Source organism: Phyllobates terribilis, unplaced genomic scaffold, assembly GCF_046119375.1.
Source record: "Phyllobates terribilis strain yellow unplaced genomic scaffold, ASM4611937v1 Scaffold_5916__1_contigs__length_48294, whole genome shotgun sequence".
Classification (NCBI taxonomy): domain Eukaryota; kingdom Metazoa; phylum Chordata; class Amphibia; order Anura; family Dendrobatidae; genus Phyllobates; species Phyllobates terribilis.
Window position 1 is genome coordinate 14,633 of NW_027368661.1, and position 23,599 is coordinate 38,231.

The 23,599-nt window shown below is 45.1% G+C and overlaps 18 non-coding genes across 18 annotated transcripts; all 18 read left to right on the forward strand.

Annotated features, from left to right (window-relative positions):
• Positions 1–875: 875 nt before the first annotated feature.
• On the forward strand, positions 876–1,066 carry LOC141250586 (U2 spliceosomal RNA). The gene has a single exon (XR_012312747.1). It is a non-coding gene; the product is annotated as a U2 spliceosomal RNA (small nuclear RNA).
• A 1,117-nt stretch (positions 1,067–2,183) lies between these two features.
• LOC141250593 (U2 spliceosomal RNA) lies at positions 2,184–2,374 on the forward strand. Its single transcript, XR_012312754.1, has one exon. It is a non-coding gene; the product is annotated as a U2 spliceosomal RNA (small nuclear RNA).
• A 1,119-nt stretch (positions 2,375–3,493) lies between these two features.
• Positions 3,494–3,684, forward strand: LOC141250562 (U2 spliceosomal RNA). The gene has a single exon (XR_012312724.1). It is a non-coding gene; the product is annotated as a U2 spliceosomal RNA (small nuclear RNA).
• Positions 3,685–4,798: 1,114 nt separating this feature from the next.
• Positions 4,799–4,988, forward strand: LOC141250590 (U2 spliceosomal RNA). The gene has a single exon (XR_012312751.1). It is a non-coding gene; the product is annotated as a U2 spliceosomal RNA (small nuclear RNA).
• Positions 4,989–6,104: 1,116 nt separating this feature from the next.
• LOC141250589 (U2 spliceosomal RNA) lies at positions 6,105–6,294 on the forward strand. Its single transcript, XR_012312750.1, has one exon. It is a non-coding gene; the product is annotated as a U2 spliceosomal RNA (small nuclear RNA).
• A 1,118-nt stretch (positions 6,295–7,412) lies between these two features.
• On the forward strand, positions 7,413–7,603 carry LOC141250563 (U2 spliceosomal RNA). The gene has a single exon (XR_012312725.1). It is a non-coding gene; the product is annotated as a U2 spliceosomal RNA (small nuclear RNA).
• A 1,118-nt stretch (positions 7,604–8,721) lies between these two features.
• On the forward strand, positions 8,722–8,912 carry LOC141250564 (U2 spliceosomal RNA). The gene has a single exon (XR_012312726.1). It is a non-coding gene; the product is annotated as a U2 spliceosomal RNA (small nuclear RNA).
• A 1,117-nt stretch (positions 8,913–10,029) lies between these two features.
• LOC141250566 (U2 spliceosomal RNA) lies at positions 10,030–10,220 on the forward strand. Its single transcript, XR_012312727.1, has one exon. It is a non-coding gene; the product is annotated as a U2 spliceosomal RNA (small nuclear RNA).
• Positions 10,221–11,338: 1,118 nt separating this feature from the next.
• Positions 11,339–11,530, forward strand: LOC141250587 (U2 spliceosomal RNA). The gene has a single exon (XR_012312748.1). It is a non-coding gene; the product is annotated as a U2 spliceosomal RNA (small nuclear RNA).
• Positions 11,531–12,648: 1,118 nt separating this feature from the next.
• On the forward strand, positions 12,649–12,839 carry LOC141250567 (U2 spliceosomal RNA). Its single transcript, XR_012312728.1, has one exon. It is a non-coding gene; the product is annotated as a U2 spliceosomal RNA (small nuclear RNA).
• Positions 12,840–13,957: 1,118 nt separating this feature from the next.
• Positions 13,958–14,148, forward strand: LOC141250568 (U2 spliceosomal RNA). The gene has a single exon (XR_012312729.1). It is a non-coding gene; the product is annotated as a U2 spliceosomal RNA (small nuclear RNA).
• A 1,118-nt stretch (positions 14,149–15,266) lies between these two features.
• LOC141250570 (U2 spliceosomal RNA) lies at positions 15,267–15,457 on the forward strand. Its single transcript, XR_012312732.1, has one exon. It is a non-coding gene; the product is annotated as a U2 spliceosomal RNA (small nuclear RNA).
• Positions 15,458–16,575: 1,118 nt separating this feature from the next.
• LOC141250571 (U2 spliceosomal RNA) lies at positions 16,576–16,766 on the forward strand. Its single transcript, XR_012312733.1, has one exon. It is a non-coding gene; the product is annotated as a U2 spliceosomal RNA (small nuclear RNA).
• A 1,118-nt stretch (positions 16,767–17,884) lies between these two features.
• On the forward strand, positions 17,885–18,075 carry LOC141250572 (U2 spliceosomal RNA). The gene has a single exon (XR_012312734.1). It is a non-coding gene; the product is annotated as a U2 spliceosomal RNA (small nuclear RNA).
• A 1,118-nt stretch (positions 18,076–19,193) lies between these two features.
• Positions 19,194–19,384, forward strand: LOC141250573 (U2 spliceosomal RNA). The gene has a single exon (XR_012312735.1). It is a non-coding gene; the product is annotated as a U2 spliceosomal RNA (small nuclear RNA).
• Positions 19,385–20,502: 1,118 nt separating this feature from the next.
• LOC141250574 (U2 spliceosomal RNA) lies at positions 20,503–20,693 on the forward strand. Its single transcript, XR_012312736.1, has one exon. It is a non-coding gene; the product is annotated as a U2 spliceosomal RNA (small nuclear RNA).
• Positions 20,694–21,811: 1,118 nt separating this feature from the next.
• Positions 21,812–22,002, forward strand: LOC141250575 (U2 spliceosomal RNA). The gene has a single exon (XR_012312737.1). It is a non-coding gene; the product is annotated as a U2 spliceosomal RNA (small nuclear RNA).
• A 1,118-nt stretch (positions 22,003–23,120) lies between these two features.
• Positions 23,121–23,311, forward strand: LOC141250577 (U2 spliceosomal RNA). The gene has a single exon (XR_012312738.1). It is a non-coding gene; the product is annotated as a U2 spliceosomal RNA (small nuclear RNA).
• The last annotated feature ends 288 nt before the right edge of the window (positions 23,312–23,599 follow it).

The following is a 23,599-nucleotide window of genomic DNA, read 5'->3' on the forward strand; positions in this document are numbered from 1 at the left end:
TTTTGGATAAACAGACATATTAGGCAAGCATTTTGGAGCTTTCACCTAAATAACTACAGGTGGTGAGATAAGCTGCACAATATAATTGACCTTTCAGTATATTGTTGCACACACACCATCTATTTAGCAAATGCCCTTGTTATCAACAGCAGCCTTTTAAACTCACCCGAGCTAACAGGTATGTGCGCTGGTTACACTGCTGCGCTTAAAATTTCTTTTTTGGTTTGCTACAATGCCTTTTCTGAAACGTTGTCTCCTTCTGCTGGAACACTGACTTCTTTCATTTAATGCCTGCAGACTATAAAAGAGAACCCAACCCAAAAAGTTTGGTTGATTAGTCTGTGGCATTCTGTTAAACTGTTGCTTATGGCGGTCTCTGTGAGCTTCTCAGCGACATTCAGCCAGCCAGGTATCCTGCCTGCAGTAGATGGAATGTGGCAATGGAACGCTGGCTGCGCGTGTCATAATAGGCTCTGAGCCTTTATATACCTGTGCACAGCAGCAGCCACCTTCAGTCTGCTGCTGGACAGCCAGCAGCAGCAGCAGCAGCAGGAGAGGTATGTAATCAGGAGCCCTCCTGCTAAGGGTAGACAGCTGCTCGTTCCACCCCACCCCCCGCCTTAATTGGTTCTCCTCCCTTCCAACGGTGTTGAGGCGGGTGGGAACAGCAGGGGTGAAGGTGCTGTGTATAAAGAGGTGGAGTTATGCAGATCTAAAACGCGTGGATTGCAGCAGCAGCAAGCCGAAAAGTGCAGGCATGTAAGGGATCTAGAGGTTGACAACATGTCTTCTTAACGGGAGTCCAGGAGCTCATCTCCACAAATGGACTTTTTAGGATCCTTGGGTGGCTCCGTAGTTTGAAACCAATTCTGGTTATCGCTTCTCGGCCTTTTGGCTAAGATCAAGTGTAGTATCTGTTCTTATCAGTTTAATATCTGATACGTCCCCTATCTGGGGACCATATATTAAATGGATTTTTAGAACAGGGAGATGGAAAAAGAGCTTGCTCTGTCCACTCCACGCATTGACCTGGTATTGCAGTATCTCCAGGACCGGTGCACCCTTCTTTAATGCAGTTTCTAAAATCAGAAAGAATTGAATTCAATGTTTTTTGTTCATTTTGCTTGTTTGTCGGATTTTGGGATGGACTCTTTGGCTCTGCTTTTCTTCTCCTCATTGGATTTTTCATGTTCAAAGTTGCAGAAGCCAGATTACAAGCTCATTTGGTTCAACTTCAGCAACTGTGCATTGCATTGCCATGTAATGTGATGCAATGCTATCTTTCTAGCTCTCCCTTTCTACTTCCTTTTGGATAAACAGACATATTAGGCAAGCATTTTGGAGCTTTCACCTAAATAACTACAGGTGGTGAGATAAGCTGCACAATATAATTGACCTTTCAGTATATTGTTGCACACACACCATCTATTTAGCAAATGCCCTTGTTATCAACAGCAGCCTTTTAAACTCACCCGAGCTAACAGGTATGTGCGCTGGTTACACTGCTGCGCTTAAAATTTCTTTTTTTGGTTTGCTACAATGCCTTTTCTGAAACGTTGTCTCCTTCTGCTGGAACACTGACTTCTTTCATTTAATGCCTGCAGACTATAAAAGAGAACCCAACCCAAAAAGTTTGGTTGATTAGTCTGTGGCATTCTGTTAAACTGTTGCTTATGGCGGTCTCTGTGAGCTTCTCAGCGACATTCAGCCAGCCAGGTATCCTGCCTGCAGTAGATGGAATGTGGCAATGGAACGCTGGCTGCGCGTGTCATAATAGGCTCTGAGCCTTTATATACCTGTGCACAGCAGCAGCCACCTTCAGTCTGCTGCTGGACAGCCAGCAGCAGCAGCAGCAGCAGGAGAGGTATGTAATCAGGAGCCCTCCTGCTAAGGGTAGACAGCTGCTCGTTCCACCCCACCCCCCGCCTTAATTGGTTCTCCTCCCTTCCAACGGTGTTGAGGCGGGTGGGAACAGCAGGGGGTGAAGGTGCTGTGTTTAAAGAGGTGGAGTTATGCAGATCTAAAACGCGTGGATTGCAGCAGCAGCAAGCCGAAAAGTGCAGGCATGTAAGGGATCTAGAGGTTGACAACATGTCTTCTTAACGGGAGTCCAGGAGCTCATCTCCACAAATGGACTTTTTAGGATCCTTGGGTGGCTCCGTAGTTTGAAACCAATTCTGGTTATCGCTTCTCGGCCTTTTGGCTAAGATCAAGTGTAGTATCTGTTCTTATCAGTTTTAATATCTGATACGTCCCCTATCTGGGACCATATATTAAATGGATTTTTAGAACAGGGAGATGGAAAAAGAGCTTGCTCTGTCCACTCCACGCATTGACCTGGTATTGCAGTATCTCCAGGACCGGTGCACCCCTTCTTTAATGCAGTTTCTAAAATCAGAAAGAATTGAATTCAATGTTTTTTGTTCATTTTGCTTGTTTGTCGGGATTTTGGGATGGACTCTTTGGCTCTGCTTTTCTTCTCCTCATTGGATTTTTCATGTTCAAAGTTGCAGAAGCCAGATTACAAGCTCATTTTGGTTCAACTTCAGCAACTGTGCATTGCATTGCCATGTAATGTGATGCAATGCTATCTTTCTAGCTCTCCCTTTCTACTTCCTTTTGGATAAACAGACATATTAGGCAAGCATTTTGGAGCTTTCACCTAAATAACTACAGGTGGTGAGATAAGCTGCACAATATAATTGACCTTTCAGTATATTGTTGCACACACACCATCTATTTAGCAAATGCCCTTGTTATCAACAGCAGCCTTTTAAACTCACCCGAGCTAACAGGTATGTGCGCTGGTTACACTGCTGCGCTTAAAATTTCTTTTTTGGTTTGCTACAATGCCTTTTCTGAAACGTTGTCTCCTTCTGCTGGAACACTGACTTCTTTCATTTAATGCCTGCAGACTATAAAAGAGAACCCAACCCCAAAAGTTTGGTTGATTAGTCTGTGGCATTCTGTTAAACTGTTGCTTATGGCGGTCTCTGTGAGCTTCTCAGCGACATTCAGCCAGCCAGGTATCCTGCCTGCAGTAGATGGAATGTGGCAATGGGAACGCTGGCTGCGCGTGTCTAATAGGCTCTGAGCCTTTATATACCTGTGCACAGCAGCAGCCACCTTCAGTCTGCTGCTGGACAGCCAGCAGCAGCAGCAGCAGCAGGAGAGGTATGTAATCAGGAGCCCTCCTGCTAAGGGTAGACAGCTGCTCGTTCCACCCCACCCCCCGCCTTAATTGGTTCTCCTCCCTTCCAACGGTGTTGAGGCGGGTGGGAACAGCAGGGGGTGAAGGTGCTGTGTTTAAAGAGGTGGAGTTATGCAGATCTAAAACGCGTGGATTGCAGCAGCAGCAAGCCGAAAAGTGCAGGCATGTAAGGGATCTAGAGGTTGACAACATGTCTTCTTAACGGGAGTCCAGGAGCTCATCTCCACAAATGGACTTTTTAGGATCCTTGGGTGGCTCCGTAGTTTGAAACCAATTCTGGTTATCGCTTCTCGGCCTTTTGGCTAAGATCAAGTGTAGTATCTGTTCTTATCAGTTTAATATCTGATACGTCCCCTATCTGGGGACCATATATTAAATGGATTTTTAGAACAGGGAGATGGAAAAAGAGCTTGCTCTGTCCACTCCACGCATTGACCTGGTATTGCAGTATCTCCAGGACCGGTGCACCCCTTCTTTAATGCAGTTTCTAAATCAGAAAGAATTGAATTCAATGTTTTTTGTTCATTTTGCTTGTTTGTCGGATTTTGGGATGGACTCTTTGGCTCTGCTTTTCTTCTCCTCATTGGATTTTTCATGTTCAAAGTTGCAGAAGCCAGATTACAAGCTCATTTTGGTTCAACTTCAGCAACTGTGCATTGCATTGCCATGTAATGTGATGCAATGCTATCTTTCTAGCTCTCCCTTTCTACTTCCTTTTGGATAAACAGACATATTAGGCAAGCATTTTGGAGCTTTCACCTAAATAACTACAGGTGTGAGATAAGCTGCACAATATAATTGACCTTTCAGTATATTGTTGCACACACACCATCTATTTAGCAAATGCCCTTGTTATCAACAGCAGCCTTTTAAACTCACCGAGCTAACAGGTATGTGCGCTGGTTACACTGCTGCGCTTAAAATTTCTTTTTTGGTTTGCTACAATGCCTTTTCTGAAACGTTGTCTCCTTCTGCTGGAACACTGACTTCTTTCATTTAATGCCTGCAGACTATAAAAGAGAACCCAACCCAAAAAGTTTGGTTGATTAGTCTGTGGCATTCTGTTAAACTGTTGCTTATGGCGGTCTCTGTGAGCTTCTCAGCGACATTCAGCCAGCCAGGTATCCTGCCTGCAGTAGATGGAATGTGGCAATGGAACGCTGGCTGCGCGTGTCATAATAGGCTCTGAGCCTTTATATACCTGTGCACAGCAGCAGCCACCTTCAGTCTGCTGCTGGACAGCCAGCAGCAGCAGCAGCAGCAGGAGAGGTATGTAATCAGGAGCCCTCCTGCTAAGGGTAGACAGCTGCTCGTTCCACCCCACCCCCCGCCTTAATTGGTTCTCCTCCCTTCCAACGGTGTTGAGGCGGGTGGGAACAGCAGGGGGTGAAGGTGCTGTGTTTAAAGAGGTGGAGTTATGCAGATCTAAAACGCGTGGATTGCAGCAGCAGCAAGCCGAAAAGTGCAGGCATGTAAGGGATCTAGAGGTTGACAACATGTCTTCTTAACGGGAGTCCAGGAGCTCATCTCCACAAATGACTTTTTAGGATCCTTGGGTGGCTCCGTAGTTTGAAACCAATTCTGGTTATCGCTTCTCGGCCTTTTGGCTAAGATCAAGTGTAGTATCTGTTCTTATCAGTTTAATATCTGATACGTCCCCTATCTGGGACCATATATTAAATGGATTTTTAGAACAGGGAGATGGAAAAAGAGCTTGCTCTGTCCACTCCACGCATTGACCTGGTATTGCAGTATCTCCAGGACCGGTGCACCCCTTCTTTAATGCAGTTTCTAAAATCAGAAAGAATTGAATTCAATGTTTTTTGTTCATTTTGCTTGTTTGTCGGATTTTGGGATGGACTCTTTGGCTCTGCTTTTCTTCTCCTCATTGGATTTTTCATGTTCAAAGTTGCAGAAGCCAGATTACAAGCTCATTTTGGTTCAACTTCAGCAACTGTGCATTGCATTGCCATGTAATGTGATGCAATGCTATCTTTCTAGCTCTCCCTTTCTACTTCCTTTTGGATAAACAGACATATTAGGCAAGCATTTTGGAGCTTTCACCTAAATAACTACAGGTGGTGAGATAAGCTGCACAATATAATTGACCTTTCAGTATATTGTTGCACCACACCATCTATTTAGCAAATGCCCTTGTTATCAACAGCAGCCTTTTAAACTCACCCGAGCTAACAGGTATGTGCGCTGGTTACACTGCTGCGCTTAAAATTTCTTTTTTGGTTTGCTACAATGCCTTTTCTGAAACGTTGTCTCCTTCTGCTGGAACACTGACTTCTTTCATTTAATGCCTGCAGACTATAAAAGAGAACCCAACCCAAAAAGTTTGGTTGATTAGTCTGTGGCATTCTGTTAAACTGTTGCTTATGGCGGTCTCTGTGAGCTTCTCAGCGACATTCAGCCAGCCAGGTATCCTGCCTGCAGTAGATGGAATGTGGCAATGGAACGCTGGGCTGCGCGTGTCATAATAGGCTCTGAGCCTTTATATACCTGTGCACAGCAGCAGCCACCTTCAGTCTGCTGCTGGACAGCCAGCAGCAGCAGCAGCAGCAGGAGAGGTATGTAATCAGGAGCCCTCCTGCTAAGGGTAGACAGCTGCTCGTTCCACCCCACCCCCCGCCTTAATTGTTCTCCTCCCTTCCAACGGTGTTGAGGCGGGTGGGAACAGCAGGGGGTGAAGGTGCTGTGTTTAAAGAGGTGGAGTTATGCAGATCTAAAACGCGTGGATTGCAGCAGCAGCAAGCCGAAAAGTGCAGGCATGTAAGGGATCTAGAGGTTGACAACATGTCTTCTTAACGGGAGTCCAGGAGCTCATCTCCACAAATGGACTTTTTAGGATCCTTGGGTGGCTCCGTAGTTGAAACCAATTCTGGTTATCGCTTCTCGGCCTTTTGGCTAAGATCAAGTGTAGTATCTGTTCTTATCAGTTTAATACTGATACGTCCCCTATCTGGGGACCATATATTAAATGGATTTTTAGAACAGGGAGATGGAAAAAGAGCTTGCTCTGTCCACTCCACGCATTGACCTGGTATTGCAGTATCTCCAGGACCGGTGCACCCCTTCTTTAATGCAGTTTCTAAAATCAGAAAGAATTGAATTCAATGTTTTTTGTTCATTTTGCTTGTTTGTCGGATTTTGGGATGGACTCTTTGGCTCTGCTTTTCTTCTCCTCATTGGATTTTTCATGTTCAAAGTTGCAGAAGCCAGATTACAAGCTCATTTTGGTTCAACTTCAGCAACTGTGCATTGCATTGCCATGTAATGTGATGCAATGCTATCTTTCTAGCTCTCCCTTTCTACTTCCTTTTGGATAAACAGACATATTAGGCAAGCATTTTGGAGCTTTCACCTAAATAACTACAGGTGGTGAGATAAGCTGCACAATATAATTGACCTTTCAGTATATTGTTGCACACACACCATCTATTTAGCAAATGCCCTTGTTATCAACAGCAGCCTTTTAAACTCACCCGAGCTAACAGGTATGTGCGCTGGTTACACTGCTGCGCTTAAAATTTCTTTTTTGGTTTGCTACAATGCCTTTTCTGAAACGTTGTCTCCTTCTGCTGGAACACTGACTTCTTTCATTTAATGCCTGCAGACTATAAAAGAGAACCCAACCCAAAAAGTTTGGTTGATTAGTCTGTGGCATTCTGTTAAACTGTTGCTTATGGCGGTCTCTGTGAGCTTCTCAGCGACATTCAGCCAGCCAGGTATCCTGCCTGCAGTAGATGGAATGTGGCAATGGAACGCTGGCTGCGCGTGTCATAATAGGCTCTGAGCCTTTATATACCTGTGCACAGCAGCAGCCACCTTCAGTCTGCTGCTGGACAGCCAGCAGCAGCAGCAGCAGCAGGAGAGGTATGTAATCAGGAGCCCTCCTGCTAAGGGTAGACAGCTGCTCGTTCCACCCCACCCCCCGCCTTAATTGGTTCTCCTCCCTTCCAACGGTGTTGAGGCGGGTGGGAACAGCAGGGGGTGAAGGTGCTGTGTTTAAAGAGGTGGAGTTATGCAGATCTAAAACGCGTGGATTGCAGCAGCAGCAAGCCGAAAAGTGCAGGCATGTAAGGGATCTAGAGGTTGACAACATGTCTTCTTAACGGGAGTCCAGGAGCTCATCTCCACAAATGGACTTTTTAGGATCCTTGGGTGGCTCCGTAGTTTGAAACCAATTCTGGTTATCGCTTCTCGGCCTTTTGGCTAAGATCAAGTGTAGTATCTGTTCTTATCAGTTTAATATCTGATACGTCCCCTATCTGGGGACCATATATTAAATGGATTTTTAGAACAGGGAGATGGAAAAAGAGCTTGCTCTGTCCACTCCACGCATTGACCTGGTATTGCAGTATCTCCAGGACCGGTGCACCCCTTCTTTAATGCAGTTTCTAAAATCAGAAAGAATTGAATTCAATGTTTTTTGTTCATTTTGCTTGTTTGTCGGATTTTGGGATGGACTCTTTGGCTCTGCTTTTCTTCTCCTCATTGGATTTTTCATGTTCAAAGTTGCAGAAGCCAGATTACAAGCTCATTTTGGTTCAACTTCAGCAACTGTGCATTGCATTGCCATGTAATGTGATGCAATGCTATCTTTCTAGCTCTCCCTTTCTACTTCCTTTTGGATAAACAGACATATTAGGCAAGCATTTTGGAGCTTTCACCTAAATAACTACAGGTGGTGAGATAAGCTGCACAATATAATTGACCTTTCAGTATATTGTTGCACACACACCATCTATTTAGCAAATGCCCTTGTTATCAACAGCAGCCTTTTAAACTCACCCGAGCTAACAGGTATGTGCGCTGGTTACACTGCTGCGCTTAAAATTTCTTTTTTGGTTTGCTACAATGCCTTTTCTGAAACGTTGTCTCCTTCTGCTGGAACACTGACTTCTTTCATTTAATGCCTGCAGACTATAAAAGAGAACCCAACCCAAAAAGTTTGGTTGATTAGTCTGTGGCATTCTGTTAAACTGTTGCTTATGGCGGTCTCTGTGAGCTTCTCAGCGACATTCAGCCAGCCAGGTATCCTGCCTGCAGTAGATGGAATGTGGCAATGGAACGCTGGCTGCGCGTGTCATAATAGGCTCTGAGCCTTTATATACCTGTGCACAGCAGCAGCCACCTTCAGTCTGCTGCTGGACAGCCAGCAGCAGCAGCAGCAGCAGGAGAGGTATGTAATCAGGAGCCCTCCTGCTAAGGGTAGACAGCTGCTCGTTCCACCCCACCCCCCGCCTTAATTGGTTCTCCTCCCTTCCAACGGTGTTGAGGCGGGTGGGAACAGCAGGGGGTGAAGGTGCTGTGTTTAAAGAGGTGGAGTTATGCAGATCTAAAACGCGTGGATTGCAGCAGCAGCAAGCCGAAAAGTGCAGGCATGTAAGGGATCTAGAGGTTGACAACATGTCTTCTTAACGGGAGTCCAGGAGCTCATCTCCACAAATGGACTTTTTAGGATCCTTGGGTGGCTCCGTAGTTTGAAACCAATTCTGGTTATCGCTTCTCGGCCTTTTGGCTAAGATCAAGTGTAGTATCTGTTCTTATCAGTTTAATATCTGATACGTCCCCTATCTGGGGACCATATATTAAATGGATTTTTAGAACAGGGAGATGGAAAAAGAGCTTGCTCTGTCCACTCCACGCATTGACCTGGTATTGCAGTATCTCCAGGACCGGTGCACCCCTTCTTTAATGCAGTTTCTAAAATCAGAAAGAATTGAATTCAATGTTTTTTGTTCATTTTGCTTGTTTGTCGGATTTTGGGATGGACTCTTTGGCTCTGCTTTTCTTCTCCTCATTGGATTTTTCATGTTCAAAGTTGCAGAAGCCAGATTACAAGCTCATTTTGGTTCAACTTCAGCAACTGTGCATTGCATTGCCATGTAATGTGATGCAATGCTATCTTTCTAGCTCTCCCTTTCTACTTCCTTTTGGATAAACAGACATATTAGGCAGCATTTTGGAGCTTTCACCTAAATAACTACAGGTGGTGAGATAAGCTGCACAATATAATTGACCTTTCAGTATATTGTTGCACACACACCATCTATTTAGCAAATGCCCTTGTTATCAACAGCAGCCTTTTAAACTCACCCGAGCTAACAGGTATGTGCGCTGGTTACACTGCTGCGCTTAAAATTTCTTTTTTGGTTTGCTACAATGCCTTTTCTGAAACGTTGTCTCCTTCTGCTGGAACACTGACTTCTTTCATTTAATGCCTGCAGACTATAAAAGAGAACCCAACCCAAAAAGTTTGGTTGATTAGTCTGTGGCATTCTGTTAAACTGTTGCTTATGGCGGTCTCTGTGAGCTTCTCAGCGACATTCAGCCAGCCAGGTATCCTGCCTGCAGTAGATGGAATGTGGCAATGGAACGCTGGCTGCGCGTGTCATAATAGGCTCTGAGCCTTTATATACCTGTGCACAGCAGCAGCCACCTTCAGTCTGCTGCTGGACAGCCAGCAGCAGCAGCAGCAGCAGGAGAGGTATGTAATCAGGAGCCCTCCTGCTAAGGGTAGACAGCTGCTCGTTCCACCCCACCCCCCGCCTTAATTGGTTCTCCTCCCTTCCAACGGTGTTGAGGCGGGTGGGAACAGCAGGGGGTGAAGGTGCTGTGTTTAAAGAGGTGGAGTTATGCAGATCTAAAACGCGTGGATTGCAGCAGCAGCAAGCCGAAAAGTGCAGGCATGTAAGGGATCTAGAGGTTGACAACATGTCTTCTTAACGGGAGTCCAGGAGCTCATCTCCACAAATGGACTTTTTAGGATCCTTGGGTGGCTCCGTAGTTTGAAACCAATTCTGGTTATCGCTTCTCGGCCTTTTGGCTAAGATCAAGTGTAGTATCTGTTCTTATCAGTTTAATATCTGATACGTCCCCTATCTGGGGACCATATATTAAATGGATTTTTAGAACAGGGAGATGGAAAAAGAGCTTGCTCTGTCCACTCCACGCATTGACCTGGTATTGCAGTATCTCCAGGACCGGTGCACCCCTTCTTTAATGCAGTTTCTAAAATCAGAAAGAATTGAATTCAATGTTTTTTGTTCATTTTGCTTGTTTGTCGGATTTTGGGATGGACTCTTTGGCTCTGCTTTTCTTCTCCTCATTGGATTTTTCATGTTCAAAGTTGCAGAAGCCAGATTACAAGCTCATTTTGGTTCAACTTCAGCAACTGTGCATTGCATTGCCATGTAATGTGATGCAATGCTATCTTTCTAGCTCTCCCTTTCTACTTCCTTTTGGATAAACAGACATATTAGGCAAGCATTTTGGAGCTTTCACCTAAATAACTACAGGTGGTGAGATAAGCTGCACAATATAATTGACCTTTCAGTATATTGTTGCACACACACCATCTATTTAGCAAATGCCCTTGTTATCAACAGCAGCCTTTTAAACTCACCCGAGCTAACAGGTATGTGCGCTGGTTACACTGCTGCGCTTAAAATTTCTTTTTTGGTTTGCTACAATGCCTTTTCTGAAACGTTGTCTCCTTCTGCTGGAACACTGACTTCTTTCATTTAATGCCTGCAGACTATAAAAGAGAACCCAACCCAAAAAGTTTGGTTGATTAGTCTGTGGCATTCTGTTAAACTGTTGCTTATGGCGGTCTCTGTGAGCTTCTCAGCGACATTCAGCCAGCCAGGTATCCTGCCTGCAGTAGATGGAATGTGGCAATGGAACGCTGGCTGCGCGTGTCATAATAGGCTCTGAGCCTTTATATACCTGTGCACAGCAGCAGCCACCTTCAGTCTGCTGCTGGACAGCCAGCAGCAGCAGCAGCAGCAGGAGAGGTATGTAATCAGGAGCCCTCCTGCTAAGGGTAGACAGCTGCTCGTTCCACCCCACCCCCCGCCTTAATTGGTTCTCCTCCCTTCCAACGGTGTTGAGGCGGGTGGGAACAGCAGGGGGTGAAGGTGCTGTGTTTAAAGAGGTGGAGTTATGCAGATCTAAAACGCGTGGATTGCAGCAGCAGCAAGCCGAAAAGTGCAGGCATGTAAGGGATCTAGAGGTTGACAACATGTCTTCTTAACGGGAGTCCAGGAGCTCATCTCCACAAATGGACTTTTTAGGATCCTTGGGTGGCTCCGTAGTTTGAAACCAATTCTGGTTATCGCTTCTCTGGCCTTTTGGCTAAGATCAAGTGTAGTATCTGTTCTTATCAGTTTAATATCTGATACGTCCCCTATCTGGGGACCATATATTAAATGGATTTTTAGAACAGGGAGATGGAAAAAGAGCTTGCTCTGTCCACTCCACGCATTGACCTGGTATTGCAGTATCTCCAGGACCGGTGCACCCCTTCTTTAATGCAGTTTCTAAAATCAGAAAGAATTGAATTCAATGTTTTTTGTTCATTTTGCTTGTTTGTCGGATTTTGGGATGGACTCTTTGGCTCTGCTTTTCTTCTCCTCATTGGATTTTTCATGTTCAAAGTTGCAGAAGCCAGATTACAAGCTCATTTTGGTTCAACTTCAGCAACTGTGCATTGCATTGCCATGTAATGTGATGCAATGCTATCTTTCTAGCTCTCCCTTTCTACTTCCTTTTGGATAAACAGACATATTAGGCAAGCATTTTGGAGCTTTCACCTAAATAACTACAGGTGGTGAGATAAGCTGCACAATATAATTGACCTTTCAGTATATTGTTGCACACACACCATCTATTTAGCAAATGCCCTTGTTATCAACAGCAGCCTTTTAAACTCACCCGAGCTAACAGGTATGTGCGCTGGTTACACTGCTGCGCTTAAAATTTCTTTTTTGGTTTGCTACAATGCCTTTTCTGAAACGTTGTCTCCTTCTGCTGGAACACTGACTTCTTTCATTTAATGCCTGCAGACTATAAAAGAGAACCCAACCCAAAAAGTTTGGTTGATTAGTCTGTGGCATTCTGTTAAACTGTTGCTTATGGCGGTCTCTGTGAGCTTCTCAGCGACATTCAGCCAGCCAGGTATCCTGCCTGCAGTAGATGGAATGTGGCAATGGAACGCTGGCTGCGCGTGTCATAATAGGCTCTGAGCCTTTATATACCTGTGCACAGCAGCAGCCACCTTCAGTCTGCTGCTGGACAGCCAGCAGCAGCAGCAGCAGCAGGAGAGGTATGTAATCAGGAGCCCTCCTGCTAAGGGTAGACAGCTGCTCGTTCCACCCCACCCCCCGCCTTAATTGGTTCTCCTCCCTTCCAACGGTGTTGAGGCGGGTGGGAACAGCAGGGGGTGAAGGTGCTGTGTTTAAAGAGGTGGAGTTATGCAGATCTAAAACGCGTGGATTGCAGCAGCAGCAAGCCGAAAAGTGCAGGCATGTAAGGGATCTAGAGGTTGACAACATGTCTTCTTAACGGGAGTCCAGGAGCTCATCTCCACAAATGGACTTTTTAGGATCCTTGGGTGGCTCCGTAGTTTGAAACCAATTCTGGTTATCGCTTCTCGGCCTTTTGGCTAAGATCAAGTGTAGTATCTGTTCTTATCAGTTTAATATCTGATACGTCCCCTATCTGGGGACCATATATTAAATGGATTTTTAGAACAGGGAGATGGAAAAAGAGCTTGCTCTGTCCACTCCACGCATTGACCTGGTATTGCAGTATCTCCAGGACCGGTGCACCCCTTCTTTAATGCAGTTTCTAAAATCAGAAAGAATTGAATTCAATGTTTTTTGTTCATTTTGCTTGTTTGTCGGATTTTGGGATGGACTCTTTGGCTCTGCTTTTCTTCTCCTCATTGGATTTTTCATGTTCAAAGTTGCAGAAGCCAGATTACAAGCTCATTTTGGTTCAACTTCAGCAACTGTGCATTGCATTGCCATGTAATGTGATGCAATGCTATCTTTCTAGCTCTCCCTTTCTACTTCCTTTTGGATAAACAGACATATTAGGCAAGCATTTTGGAGCTTTCACCTAAATAACTACAGGTGGTGAGATAAGCTGCACAATATAATTGACCTTTCAGTATATTGTTGCACACACACCATCTATTTAGCAAATGCCCTTGTTATCAACAGCAGCCTTTTAAACTCACCCGAGCTAACAGGTATGTGCGCTGGTTACACTGCTGCGCTTAAAATTTCTTTTTTGGTTTGCTACAATGCCTTTTCTGAAACGTTGTCTCCTTCTGCTGGAACACTGACTTCTTTCATTTAATGCCTGCAGACTATAAAAGAGAACCCAACCCAAAAAGTTTGGTTGATTAGTCTGTGGCATTCTGTTAAACTGTTGCTTATGGCGGTCTCTGTGAGCTTCTCAGCGACATTCAGCCAGCCAGGTATCCTGCCTGCAGTAGATGGAATGTGGCAATGGAACGCTGGCTGCGCGTGTCATAATAGGCTCTGAGCCTTTATATACCTGTGCACAGCAGCAGCCACCTTCAGTCTGCTGCTGGACAGCCAGCAGCAGCAGCAGCAGCAGGAGAGGTATGTAATCAGGAGCCCTCCTGCTAAGGGTAGACAGCTGCTCGTTCCACCCCACCCCCCGCCTTAATTGGTTCTCCTCCCTTCCAACGGTGTTGAGGCGGGTGGGAACAGCAGGGGGTGAAGGTGCTGTGTTTAAAGAGGTGGAGTTATGCAGATCTAAAACGCGTGGATTGCAGCAGCAGCAAGCCGAAAAGTGCAGGCATGTAAGGGATCTAGAGGTTGACAACATGTCTTCTTAACGGGAGTCCAGGAGCTCATCTCCACAAATGGACTTTTTAGGATCCTTGGGTGGCTCCGTAGTTTGAAACCAATTCTGGTTATCGCTTCTCGGCCTTTTGGCTAAGATCAAGTGTAGTATCTGTTCTTATCAGTTTAATATCTGATACGTCCCCTATCTGGGGACCATATATTAAATGGATTTTTAGAACAGGGAGATGGAAAAAGAGCTTGCTCTGTCCACTCCACGCATTGACCTGGTATTGCAGTATCTCCAGGACCGGTGCACCCCTTCTTTAATGCAGTTTCTAAAATCAGAAAGAATTGAATTCAATGTTTTTTGTTCATTTTGCTTGTTTGTCGGATTTTGGGATGGACTCTTTGGCTCTGCTTTTCTTCTCCTCATTGGATTTTTCATGTTCAAAGTTGCAGAAGCCAGATTACAAGCTCATTTTGGTTCAACTTCAGCAACTGTGCATTGCATTGCCATGTAATGTGATGCAATGCTATCTTTCTAGCTCTCCCTTTCTACTTCCTTTTGGATAAACAGACATATTAGGCAAGCATTTTGGAGCTTTCACCTAAATAACTACAGGTGGTGAGATAAGCTGCACAATATAATTGACCTTTCAGTATATTGTTGCACACACACCATCTATTTAGCAAATGCCCTTGTTATCAACAGCAGCCTTTTAAACTCACCCGAGCTAACAGGTATGTGCGCTGGTTACACTGCTGCGCTTAAAATTTCTTTTTTGGTTTGCTACAATGCCTTTTCTGAAACGTTGTCTCCTTCTGCTGGAACACTGACTTCTTTCATTTAATGCCTGCAGACTATAAAAGAGAACCCAACCCAAAAAGTTTGGTTGATTAGTCTGTGGCATTCTGTTAAACTGTTGCTTATGGCGGTCTCTGTGAGCTTCTCAGCGACATTCAGCCAGCCAGGTATCCTGCCTGCAGTAGATGGAATGTGGCAATGGAACGCTGGCTGCGCGTGTCATAATAGGCTCTGAGCCTTTATATACCTGTGCACAGCAGCAGCCACCTTCAGTCTGCTGCTGGACAGCCAGCAGCAGCAGCAGCAGCAGGAGAGGTATGTAATCAGGAGCCCTCCTGCTAAGGGTAGACAGCTGCTCGTTCCACCCCACCCCCCGCCTTAATTGGTTCTCCTCCCTTCCAACGGTGTTGAGGCGGGTGGGAACAGCAGGGGGTGAAGGTGCTGTGTTTAAAGAGGTGGAGTTATGCAGATCTAAAACGCGTGGATTGCAGCAGCAGCAAGCCGAAAAGTGCAGGCATGTAAGGGATCTAGAGGTTGACAACATGTCTTCTTAACGGGAGTCCAGGAGCTCATCTCCACAAATGGACTTTTTAGGATCCTTGGGTGGCTCCGTAGTTTGAAACCAATTCTGGTTATCGCTTCTCGGCCTTTTGGCTAAGATCAAGTGTAGTATCTGTTCTTATCAGTTTAATATCTGATACGTCCCCTATCTGGGGACCATATATTAAATGGATTTTTAGAACAGGGAGATGGAAAAAGAGCTTGCTCTGTCCACTCCACGCATTGACCTGGTATTGCAGTATCTCCAGGACCGGTGCACCCCTTCTTTAATGCAGTTTCTAAAATCAGAAAGAATTGAATTCAATGTTTTTTGTTCATTTTGCTTGTTTGTCGGATTTTGGGATGGACTCTTTGGCTCTGCTTTTCTTCTCCTCATTGGATTTTTCATGTTCAAAGTTGCAGAAGCCAGATTACAAGCTCATTTTGGTTCAACTTCAGCAACTGTGCATTGCATTGCCATGTAATGTGATGCAATGCTATCTTTCTAGCTCTCCCTTTCTACTTCCTTTTGGATAAACAGACATATTAGGCAAGCATTTTGGAGCTTTCACCTAAATAACTACAGGTGGTGAGATAAGCTGCACAATATAATTGACCTTTCAGTATATTGTTGCACACACACCATCTATTTAGCAAATGCCCTTGTTATCAACAGCAGCCTTTTAAACTCACCCGAGCTAACAGGTATGTGCGCTGGTTACACTGCTGCGCTTAAAATTTCTTTTTTGGTTTGCTACAATGCCTTTTCTGAAACGTTGTCTCCTTCTGCTGGAACACTGACTTCTTTCATTTAATGCCTGCAGACTATAAAAGAGAACCCAACCCAAAAAGTTTGGTTGATTAGTCTGTGGCATTCTGTTAAACTGTTGCTTATGGCGGTCTCTGTGAGCTTCTCAGCGACATTCAGCCAGCCAGGTATCCTGCCTGCAGTAGATGGAATGTGGCAATGGAACGCTGGCTGCGCGTGTCATAATAGGCTCTGAGCCTTTATATACCTGTGCACAGCAGCAGCCACCTTCAGTCTGCTGCTGGACAGCCAGCAGCAGCAGCAGCAGCAGGAGAGGTATGTAATCAGGAGCCCTCCTGCTAAGGGTAGACAGCTGCTCGTTCCACCCCACCCCCCGCCTTAATTGGTTCTCCTCCCTTCCAACGGTGTTGAGGCGGGTGGGAACAGCAGGGGGTGAAGGTGCTGTGTTTAAAGAGGTGGAGTTATGCAGATCTAAAACGCGTGGATTGCAGCAGCAGCAAGCCGAAAAGTGCAGGCATGTAAGGGATCTAGAGGTTGACAACATGTCTTCTTAACGGGAGTCCAGGAGCTCATCTCCACAAATGGACTTTTTAGGATCCTTGGGTGGCTCCGTAGTTTGAAACCAATTCTGGTTATCGCTTCTCGGCCTTTTGGCTAAGATCAAGTGTAGTATCTGTTCTTATCAGTTTAATATCTGATACGTCCCCTATCTGGGGACCATATATTAAATGGATTTTTAGAACAGGGAGATGGAAAAAGAGCTTGCTCTGTCCACTCCACGCATTGACCTGGTATTGCAGTATCTCCAGGACCGGTGCACCCCTTCTTTAATGCAGTTTCTAAAATCAGAAAGAATTGAATTCAATGTTTTTTGTTCATTTTGCTTGTTTGTCGGATTTTGGGATGGACTCTTTGGCTCTGCTTTTCTTCTCCTCATTGGATTTTTCATGTTCAAAGTTGCAGAAGCCAGATTACAAGCTCATTTTGGTTCAACTTCAGCAACTGTGCATTGCATTGCCATGTAATGTGATGCAATGCTATCTTTCTAGCTCTCCCTTTCTACTTCCTTTTGGATAAACAGACATATTAGGCAAGCATTTTGGAGCTTTCACCTAAATAACTACAGGTGGTGAGATAAGCTGCACAATATAATTGACCTTTCAGTATATTGTTGCACACACACCATCTATTTAGCAAATGCCCTTGTTATCAACAGCAGCCTTTTAAACTCACCCGAGCTAACAGGTATGTGCGCTGGTTACACTGCTGCGCTTAAAATTTCTTTTTTGGTTTGCTACAATGCCTTTTCTGAAACGTTGTCTCCTTCTGCTGGAACACTGACTTCTTTCATTTAATGCCTGCAGACTATAAAAGAGAACCCAACCCAAAAAGTTTGGTTGATTAGTCTGTGGCATTCTGTTAAACTGTTGCTTATGGCGGTCTCTGTGAGCTTCTCAGCGACATTCAGCCAGCCAGGTATCCTGCCTGCAGTAGATGGAATGTGGCAATGGAACGCTGGCTGCGCGTGTCATAATAGGCTCTGAGCCTTTATATACCTGTGCACAGCAGCAGCCACCTTCAGTCTGCTGCTGGACAGCCAGCAGCAGCAGCAGCAGCAGGAGAGGTATGTAATCAGGAGCCCTCCTGCTAAGGGTAGACAGCTGCTCGTTCCACCCCACCCCCCGCCTTAATTGGTTCTCCTCCCTTCCAACGGTGTTGAGGCGGGTGGGAACAGCAGGGGGTGAAGGTGCTGTGTTTAAAGAGGTGGAGTTATGCAGATCTAAAACGCGTGGATTGCAGCAGCAGCAAGCCGAAAAGTGCAGGCATGTAAGGGATCTAGAGGTTGACAACATGTCTTCTTAACGGGAGTCCAGGAGCTCATCTCCACAAATGGACTTTTTAGGATCCTTGGGTGGCTCCGTAGTTTGAAACCAATTCTGGTTATCGCTTCTCGGCCTTTTGGCTAAGATCAAGTGTAGTATCTGTTCTTATCAGTTTAATATCTGATACGTCCCCTATCTGGGGACCATATATTAAATGGATTTTTAGAACAGGGAGATGGAAAAAGAGCTTGCTCTGTCCACTCCACGCATTGACCTGGTATTGCAGTATCTCCAGGACCGGTGCACCCCTTCTTTAATGCAGTTTCTAAAATCAGAAAGAATTGAATTCAATGTTTTTTGTTCATTTTGCTTGTTTGTCGGATTTTGGGATGGACTCTTTGGCTCTGCTTTTCTTCTCCTCATTGGATTTTTCATGTTCAAAGTTGCAGAAGCCAGATTACAAGCTCATTTTGGTTCAACTTCAGCAACTGTGCATTGCATTGCCATGTAATGTGATGCAATGCTATCTTTCTAGCTCTCCCTTTCTACTTCCTTTTGGATAAACAGACATATTAGGCAAGCATTTTGGAGCTTTCACCTAAATAACTACAGGTGGTGAGATAAGCTGCACAATATAATTGACCTTTCAGTATATTGTTGCACACACACCATCTATTTAGCAAATGCCCTTGTTATCAACAGCAGCCTTTTAAACTCACCCGAGCTAACAGGTATGTGCGCTGGTTACACTGCTGCGCTTAAAATTTCTTTTTTGGTTTGCTACAATGCCTTTTCTGAAACGTTGTCTCCTTCTGCTGGAACACTGACTTCTTTCATTTAATGCCTGCAGACTATAAAAGAGAACCCAACCCAAAAAGTTTGGTTGATTAGTCTGTGGCATTCTGTTAAACTGTTGCTTATGGCGGTCTCTGTGAGCTTCTCAGCGACATTCAGCCAGCCAGGTATCCTGCCTGCAGTAGATGGAATGTGGCAATGGAACGCTGGCTGCGCGTGTCATAATAGGCTCTGAGCCTTTATATACCTGTGCACAGCAGCAGCCACCTTCAGTCTGCTGCTGGACAGCCAGCAGCAGCAGCAGCAGCAGGAGAGGTATGTAATCAGGAGCCCTCCTGCTAAGGGTAGACAGCTGCTCGTTCCACCCCACCCCCCGCCTTAATTGGTTCTCCTCCCTTCCAACGGTGTTGAGGCGGGTGGGAACAGCAGGGGGTGAAGGTGCTGTGTTTAAAGAGGTGGAGTTATGCAGATCTAAAACGCGTGGATTGCAGCAGCAGCAAGCCGAAAAGTGCAGGCATGTAAGGGATCTAGAGGTTGACAACATGTCTTCTTAACGGGAGTCCAGGAGCTCATCTCCACAAATGGACTTTTTAGGATCCTTGGGTGGCTCCGTAGTTTGAAACCAATTCTGGTTATCGCTTCTCGGCCTTTTGGCTAAGATCAAGTGTAGTATCTGTTCTTATCAGTTTAATATCTGATACGTCCCCTATCTGGGGACCATATATTAAATGGATTTTTAGAACAGGGAGATGGAAAAAGAGCTTGCTCTGTCCACTCCACGCATTGACCTGGTATTGCAGTATCTCCAGGACCGGTGCACCCCTTCTTTAATGCAGTTTCTAAAATCAGAAAGAATTGAATTCAATGTTTTTTGTTCATTTTGCTTGTTTGTCGGATTTTGGGATGGACTCTTTGGCTCTGCTTTTCTTCTCCTCATTGGATTTTTCATGTTCAAAGTTGCAGAAGCCAGATTACAAGCTCATTTTGGTTCAACTTCAGCAACTGTGCATTGCATTGCCATGTAATGTGATGCAATGCTATCTTTCTAGCTCTCCCTTTCTACTTCCTTTTGGATAAACAGACATATTAGGCAAGCATTTTGGAGCTTTCACCTAAATAACTACAGGTGGTGAGATAAGCTGCACAATATAATTGACCTTTCAGTATATTGTTGCACACACACCATCTATTTAGCAAATGCCCTTGTTATCAACAGCAGCCTTTTAAACTCACCCGAGCTAACAGGTATGTGCGCTGGTTACACTGCTGCGCTTAAAATTTCTTTTTTGGTTTGCTACAATGCCTTTTCTGAAACGTTGTCTCCTTCTGCTGGAACACTGACTTCTTTCATTTAATGCCTGCAGACTATAAAAGAGAACCCAACCCAAAAAGTTTGGTTGATTAGTCTGTGGCATTCTGTTAAACTGTTGCTTATGGCGGTCTCTGTGAGCTTCTCAGCGACATTCAGCCAGCCAGGTATCCTGCCTGCAGTAGATGGAATGTGGCAATGGAACGCTGGCTGCGCGTGTCATAATAGGCTCTGAGCCTTTATATACCTGTGCACAGCAGCAGCCACCTTCAGTCTGCTGCTGGACAGCCAGCAGCAGCAGCAGCAGCAGGAGAGGTATGTAATCAGGAGCCCTCCTGCTAAGGGTAGACAGCTGCTCGTTCCACCCCACCCCCCGCCTTAATTGGTTCTCCTCCCTTCCAACGGTGTTGAGGCGGGTGGGAACAGCAGGGGGTGAAGGTGCTGTGTTTAAAGAGGTGGAGTTATGCAGATCTAAAACGCGTGGATTGCAGCAGCAGCAAGCCGAAAAGTGCAGGCATGTAAGGGATCTAGAGGTTGACAACATGTCTTCTTAACGGGAGTCCAGGAGCTCATCTCCACAAATGGACTTTTTAGGATCCTTGGGTGGCTCCGTAGTTTGAAACCAATTCTGGTTATCGCTTCTCGGCCTTTTGGCTAAGATCAAGTGTAGTATCTGTTCTTATCAGTTTAATATCTGATACGTCCCCTATCTGGGGACCATATATTAAATGGATTTTTAGAACAGGGAGATGGAAAAAGAGCTTGCTCTGTCCACTCCACGCATTGACCTGGTATTGCAGTATCTCCAGGACCGGTGCACCCCTTCTTTAATGCAGTTTCTAAAATCAGAAAGAATTGAATTCAATGTTTTTTGTTCATTTTGCTTGTTTGTCGGATTTTGGGATGGACTCTTTGGCTCTGCTTTTCTTCTCCTCATTGGATTTTTCATGTTCAAAGTTGCAGAAGCCAGATTACAAGCTCATTTTGGTTCAACTTCAGCAACTGTGCATTGCATTGCCATGTAATGTGATGCAATGCTATCTTTCTAGCTCTCCCTTTCTACTTCCTTTTGGATAAACAGACATATTAGGCAAGCATTTTGGAGCTTTCACCTAAATAACTACAGGTGGTGAGATAAGCTGCACAATATAATTGACCTTTCAGTATATTGTTGCACACACACCATCTATTTAGCAAATGCCCTTGTTATCAACAGCAGCCTTTTAAACTCACCCGAGCTAACAGGTATGTGCGCTGGTTACACTGCTGCGCTTAAAATTTCTTTTTTGGTTTGCTACAATGCCTTTTCTGAAACGTTGTCTCCTTCTGCTGGAACACTGACTTCTTTCATTTAATGCCTGCAGACTATAAAAGAGAACCCAACCCAAAAAGTTTGGTTGATTAGTCTGTGGCATTCTGTTAAACTGTTGCTTATGGCGGTCTCTGTGAGCTTCTCAGCGACATTCAGCCAGCCAGGTATCCTGCCTGCAGTAGATGGAATGTGGCAATGGAACGCTGGCTGCGCGTGTCATAATAGGCTCTGAGCCTTTATATACCTGTGCACAGCAGCAGCCACCTTCAGTCTGCTGCTGGACAGCCAGCAGCAGCAGCAGCAGCAGGAGAGGTATGTAATCAGGAGCCCTCCTGCTAAGGGTAGACAGCTGCTCGTTCCACCCCACCCCCCGCCTTAATTGGTTCTCCTCCCTTCCAACGGTGTTGAGGCGGGTGGGAACAGCAGGGGGTGAAGGTGCTGTGTTTAAAGAGGTGGAGTTATGCAGATCTAAAACGCGTGGATTGCAGCAGCAGCAAGCCGAAAAGTGCAGGCATGTAAGGGATCTAGAGGTTGACAACATGTCTTCTTAACGGGAGTCCAGGAGCTCATCTCCACAAATGGACTTTTTAGGATCCTTGGGTGGCTCCGTAGTTTGAAACCAATTCTGGTTATCGCTTCTCGGCCTTTTGGCTAAGATCAAGTGTAGTATCTGTTCTTATCAGTTTAATATCTGATACGTCCCCTATCTGGGGACCATATATTAAATGGATTTTTAGAACAGGGAGATGGAAAAAGAGCTTGCTCTGTCCACTCCACGCATTGACCTGGTATTGCAGTATCTCCAGGACCGGTGCACCCCTTCTTTAATGCAGTTTCTAAAATCAGAAAGAATTGAATTCAATGTTTTTTGTTCATTTTGCTTGTTTGTCGGATTTTGGGATGGACTCTTTGGCTCTGCTTTTCTTCTCCTCATTGGATTTTTCATGTTCAAAGTTGCAGAAGCCAGATTACAAGCTCATTTTGGTTCAACTTCAGCAACTGTGCATTGCATTGCCATGTAATGTGATGCAATGCTATCTTTCTAGCTCTCCCTTTCTACTTCCTTTTGGATAAACAGACATATTAGGCAAGCATTTTGGAGCTTTCACCTAAATAACTACAGGTGGTGAGATAAGCTGCACAATATAATTGACCTTTCAGTATATTGTTGCACACACACCATCTATTTAGCAAATGCCCTTGTTATCAACAGCAGCCTTTTAAACTCACCCGAGCTAACAGGTATGTGCGCTGGTTACACTGCTGCGCTTAAAATTTCTTTTTTGGTTTGCTACAATGCCTTTTCTGAAACTTTGTCTCCTTCTGCTGGAACACTGACTTCTTTCATTTAATGCCTGCAGACTATAAAAGAGAACCCAACCCAAAAAGTTTGGTTGATTAGTCTGTGGCATTCTGTTAAACTGTTGCTTATGGCGGTCTCTGTGAGCTTCTCAGCGACATTCAGCCAGCCAGGTATCCTGCCTGCAGTAGATGGAATGTGGCAATGGAACGCTGGCTGCGCGTGTCATAATAGGCTCTGAGCCTTTATATACCTGTGCACAGCAGCAGCCACCTTCAGTCTGCTGCTGGACAGCCAGCAGCAGCAGCAGCAGCAGGAGAGGTATGTAATCAGGAGCCCTCCTGCTAAGGGTAGACAGCTGCTCGTTCCACCCCACCCCCCGCCTTAATTGGTTCTCCTCCCTTCCAACGGTGTTGAGGCGGGTGGGAACAGCAGGGGGTGAAGGTGCTGTGTTTAAAGAGGTGGAGTTATGCAGATCTAAAACGCGTGGATTGCAGCAGCAGCAAGCCGAAAAGTGCAGGCATGTAAGGGATCTAGAGGTTGACAACATGTCTTCTTAACGGGAGTCCAGGAGCTCATCTCCACAAATGGACTTTTTAGGATCCTTGGGTGGCTCCGTAGTTTGAAACCAATTCTGGTTATCGCTTCTCGGCCTTTTGGCTAAGATCAAGTGTAGTATCTGTTCTTATCAGTTTAATATCTGATACGTCCCCTATCTGGGGACCATATATTAAATGGATTTTTAGAACAGGGAGATGGAAAAAGAGCTTGCTCTGTCCACTCCACGCATTGACCTGGTATTGCAGTATCTCCAGGACCGGTGCACCCCTTCTTTAATGCAGTTTCTAAAATCAGAAAGAATTGAATTCAATGTTTTTTGTTCATTTTGCTTGTTTGTCGGATTTTGGGATGGACTCTTTGGCTCTGCTTTTCTTCTCCTCATTGGATTTTTCATGTTCAAAGTTGCAGAAGCCAGATTACAAGCTCATTTTGGTTCAACTTCAGCAACTGTGCATTGCATTGCCATGTAATGTGATGCAATGCTATCTTTCTAGCTCTCCCTTTCTACTTCCTTTTGGATAAACAGACATATTAGGCAAGCATTTTGGAGCTTTCACC